Raw genomic sequence first — 5,434 nt, forward strand, 5'->3', positions numbered from 1 at the left:
TCGAACAAGGTATGCAAGGATTTTTATGTTGTCCTTTTTTTGTTAAACAGTGAGAGCAAAATAACTTACCGGAATATAAAGACAAGAGCTGAATGAGCATGCCACTACTGGAGAAAGGGGGTATTTTCACAGAACCAGTATTTTTCCCCATCCCATCTCCATTTGATGTCAATCAAAACATACCACTGGCCATTTAGTTTTAAAAAAAAATGCAATATGCTTGTGCACATACACCAGTTACTTTAGGTACAATAAAATAATGGGGAAGGGGAAAATGAAAGAATAGAGGAAACTCTACTGTAGTAGTCAGGTTGTGGTAGAACCAAATTGCGGTTTTCTAATTGAGAATGTCTTGGTCTGGAGGAAGAGCTCTGGAGTAAAGTACCAGAACTTTACCGGTAAAGTAAACTTTACCGGTAAAGTAAGGTACCAGATTCCCTTTTTAATAGACACCTCCTGTCTGCTGCTGGAACACATCAATTGTATCTTCATCCTCCGTTTCCAACTGTGCAGGTGTGTCTGTTTCATTGATTGGCTGCCCGTCAAATCGGAATCTGATCTGCCTCATTGACAAACCCTGTTGTTCACAATAGGCTTTCATTAGTTTACTAAGTGGTGTATGCCTCTTAATCTTAAACTGCACCACAGAACCATCCTGCCCTGCCACCTTCAAATTAATATGATCGTTGTTCTCAGTCTTGACTCCTACCTTGGGAGTAGGAGTCTTCCCCTACTTCAGCTGCCTCTTCCCAAAGAGGTACCAGGTCCGCACCGAACGAGCACACAAGCAGCACCAGGAGCCCAGCCTTGCCTTTATAAGGGTGAATGCTAAACCAGAGTTTAGCGTCAGAGTAGCTTGTCCATGTACAGATAAGCTAAGAATTCTGCAGAGGAGAGGACCAGTCAGAAAAATTTAGTTGAGAGGCAGAATAGGTGATGGATTGGCCTTGCTACTCAAAGTGTGGTCCGCAGACCAGCAGCGTCTCCACCACTTGGGAGCTTATTAAAAGTGCAGAATCTCAGGTCCCACCCCAGACCTGCTGAGTCAGAATCTGCATTTTAACAAGACCCCCGGGTGATTTGTGCACACATGAAAAATTGAAAAGCAGGGACTCGGAGCACAAACTCTTAAGTCAGGCTGGCAAGTAGTTAATGTGGGAAAACTCTTCGGAGAAGCTCAGCTAATGAATACAGATAAAGGGCCGGCCCCGTGGCTTAGCGGGTAAGTGCGTGCGCTCTGCTGCTGGCGGCCCGGGTTCAGATCCCGGGCACGCACTGATACACCGCTTCTCCAGCCATGCTGAGGCCACGTCCCACATAACAGCAACTAGAAGGATGTGAAGCTATGACATACAACTATCTACTGGGGCTTTGGGGGGAAAAAAATAAATCTTTAAAAAAAAAATGAATACAGATAAGAATGATAGAATTAGGAAACCAACATTTTGCTATTTCTTATGATGTAAAGGATCTCGACAGTGCTCACCGATGGCTGCTAAGACAGGTGAAAGACTGACAGGAGCTGTGTTGTGAAGTTCTGACACTTCACCAGGCTGACACCACCTGAACCCACAGGACAATCTTCACATCATTAGAAATTGAATCACCAGATACCCACGTAACAGAAAGAAGGCATGCACCCACAAAGGATTCTTTCCAGAAAGTTAAACCTGGATGGAATCCCACCTCCAGTTCTAACTCCCAGCTGAAAGGAAATACCAGGGACAGAGAAACGTGTTAAATGACACCACCGACGTACAGACAGCAAAATCCAGAATATTTTACAAATAAATGGCATGGGCCAAAAAAGGGGGAAATTGTTATGGATTAGAAGAGACTAGCAAATATCAACTGAATACAGTGTTGGGTGGTTGCACCCTGATTCAGACATACCGACTGTAAAAGGACATTTTGGGGGCAATCAGGGAAAACTGAACATGGACCAAGTATTAGATGATATAAGAGAATCATTTTGGGGGCTGGCCCCGTGGCCAAGCAGTTAAAGTTGTTCATGCTCTGCTTCAGCGGCCTGGGTTCATGGGTTCAGATCCTGGGTGCAGACCTACACCACTTGTCAAGCCATGCCGTGGTGGTGACCCATATACAAAATAGAGGAAGACTGGCACAGATGTTAGCTCAGGGCTAACCTTCCTCAAGAGAAAAAAAAGGAAAAAGAGGAAGATTGGCACAGATGTTAGCTCAGGGCAAATCTTCCTCAGCAAAAAAATAAAACAAAAGGAATCATTTTGGGGTGTGATGATAGTATCATGGGCATATAAAAAAGGAAAAGTCTTTGTATTTTACATAAACTCACTGAAGTGTTCCAAAGTGAAATGATAGGACACCCAGGGTTAAAATATTCCAGAGAACAACAACACATGTGGGGCAGAAAGATAAAACAAGATGGCAGAATATTGATAATTGTTGAAAGTGGGTGATCGACACATGGAGGCTCATTATGCAATTCTCTCTCCTTTTGTATATGTTCAATATTTTCCAAAGTGAAAAGTTTAAACAAAACAAACTAACCTGTCTGGGCTCCTATCTTGGCTCCCACACTCCCTGGCTGTGTGATCAAGGGCAAGTTACTGAACCTCTCTGGGCCTCAATGTCCCCATCTATAAAATAAGAATAAAACAGTATCTGCTTCATAGGCTTGTAGGGAGGATACAGGAGGCAACACATGTAAAGCATATTCCAAAATATCCAGCACCTAGTAAACACTCGCCATCCATTCAATATTTGTGTTCTAGCTCAGGTTCTGCACAGCAGCAGATCAGGATGAGGCATCTCTGAAAGCCCTGAGTCAATAAAATCTTTTCAAGACAAAGGTCTTACCTTATGGGAACATCAGCAAATACAAAAACTGTCAGCATGTCCTGATTCTGCTTGAAAACAGAGGGAGCTTGAATCACCATCCACCATCAACTAGAAGACAATGAGCACCGTCTAAACACGCCAATTCCAGGCAGTTGTAAAGCTCTTCTGCCCTTAGTCCATGCTCAGAAGTTGGTGCCTGAAGAATCCACAGAATGCTTCTAGAAGGTCATCTTGTGCTGACTGTTTTTCTCTGTCGAGCTTTCATAGATGCTATGTCTCAGTTTTTAAAGTCAAAATGTCCCTTCCGAAAAACAGCCACCACCACGCAACCCCAGGCACGCGGTGCGCCTCAGAATCCCCCGGAGGGCTTGGCAAACCGCAGACTGCAGACAGACACGATCCTGGGGCTCCATCTTCCAGGGCCACACAGTAACTGTAAATCACTGCATCAGTCAAGGAGCCTCAGTTTTGGCATCTGTAAAACGGGCATAAAAACATCTCCCTGAGTGATCCTTCGAGGATGAACTGAGTTAACATTGCCTGTAACACACTCACTCCAGGGAAGAGTCTTGCGGACGCCAGTTCCTTCTCAGAGGTGATTTCTCCCACTCCTCAGCCTGTCTCTGTCCTGCCCTCTTGCTCTGAAAAGCCCCTCATTTCATTCCCATCAGCCTTCATTCTGGTGCCTCCTTTTCTGTTTCCACCAACAGGGAGGCATCTGTGGGGCCAGCTCAGCTTGACCTGTGACCTCGGCTCAGCTGTCTCCCGGAATCCGCACACACTCCCGACTGCCCAGAAGCTCTAGCCCTGGCCCCTCTGCCCTGAGTCTGAAGGATAGGAACCTTTAAAGAGGCTTCAGACTGGTTATTGTCACCACTGACCCTTACCCCTCACTCGCGCTGTAAAATCTCCAGTTGAGGCTCGGTCACGCCTCGCCCTACAAGATACGTCTGAAACTCATGAAACCCAAATGGGGACGCGTATTGTTCCAAGAACATTCCTATTCCCCTTGAAGGAAAGGGAAAAACAAAATATTTGATTTCTGGCTCTCCACCCTATTTCCTAGAGGAAACTGTTGCCCCATAAGTTATGAGAAAAACACAAAGGCCCCAAGGCCCTGTGGCTGCCAATTGCACCAAGGGGTAGGGTGACAGGGAGCAGAGTGCGGGCACCACTCGGCCAGTGGGAAGTGGGGCACTCATTCCCTACATTCACACAGGATTAGGGTGCACATTCTCTTCTGATTTAGAATATTCCAGATGCCTTAGTGCACTTCATGGTCTCGGCAGTGTGGCCGCCCTCCAGTAGACACTGAGCACCAGCTGGGGGACCAGATGGTCCAGGATCTGGCCCAGGCAGCCCCAGAAGGGGGAATTAGCCCCCCCGTGCCCCCTGCAACATGGTACAGCCCATGTGGCAGTAACATGACACCCAAAGTCACACTAACAGTTGACATATGCCTGAGAGCAGAAACTAAGGCAAGATAAGAGAAGCCCAAACTCCCACCCTCCCTGTAGGCCCCCTCAGAGCTCTGCACACAGCTGATCCCCGCGCCAATGGGCTGAGCGTCCCCCGCAGCCTGGTTGTGCCCATGGGGCAAGAGAGGCGGCCTCAGGCTCAGACCAGCAGATGTAATAGACCACAAGGCACCTTCTGCTCCGGGTCACTGGCTATTAGCACGGCAAGGCCACAGCCCCTCCTCTTGTCAGCCGGGCTGGTCGCAGCTGACTGGACTCTCTCTCTTAGTGTCATCAAGGAACACACTTTTATACCAAACGAGCGGTGGAGAAGCCGTGGTAGGGATTTTCCAGAAGCTCCCATGAAGGCTGAGCCAGCACACACACAGCCCAGGCAAGGGGGTGAAGCGTGTAGGGCCTTGCTACCTCGGGGGTTGTCCAAGGACCAGCAGCCCTGCCTCACCTGGGAGCTGGTTAGAAACAATCTCAGGCTCCACCCACATTTGCCGAAGAGGGCTCTACGTTTTGACAAGTTTGGCAGATGGTTTGTCAGCACATTAAAGTTCAAGAAACACTAGTTTATAAAGCTTGTTGCGTTTCAGCCAACCATCCAAGGTAGCAATCAGCTCCTGGTGTGATATCATTGAGAAGTTGGCTCTATCCTCAAAGCCACTTAGGAATAGGATGTGGGGAGTGGGGTGCGGAGGAAGCTCTGTCTCTGGTGTGAATCCTGCTAAATATAGACCACAAACCGGTGTGCAGAGCCCAGCTCCTCTTGTGTCTGAGGCTGACGCTGTGGTTCACGGCCAGGTAGCCACAGGTGATGATGCTTAGCTCCATACGAGACAGGTCCACGGTTCCCATCTCAAATCCGCATGGGGAAACAAGGAAATTCACCCAGCACACAAGACAAGCTGGTCACATTTTTGTCCTGCTTTTTCCAATGCACTAAATATTAATAATTATTGTTATTATCATCATAGTATTGACAGCTACACCTACTGAAAACTTACCATGAGCCAGAAACTTCGTGTAATTAACTCATAGAACTGCTCAGGAGCCCACGTGCGTGAACCTATGACCTCACAGAGGGTTCCTGCCGGAGCCCAGTGATTAGAGCATCGGGAAGTTCCACGTGGTGGGTGGAGGGGAAGACG

General features: G+C 47.6%; 1 pseudogene; it reads right to left on the reverse strand.

Moving 5' to 3' along the window:
* Positions 1-420: 420 nt before the first annotated feature.
* Positions 421-5,141, reverse strand: LOC147916914 (small ubiquitin-related modifier 2 pseudogene; annotated as a pseudogene).
* Positions 5,142-5,434: the final 293 nt, after the last annotated feature.

The sequence above is a fragment of the Ceratotherium simum genome, chromosome 6 (assembly GCF_057802395.1).
Source record: "Ceratotherium simum simum isolate JZ-2026a chromosome 6, ASM5780239v1, whole genome shotgun sequence".
NCBI lineage: Eukaryota > Metazoa > Chordata > Mammalia > Perissodactyla > Rhinocerotidae > Ceratotherium > Ceratotherium simum.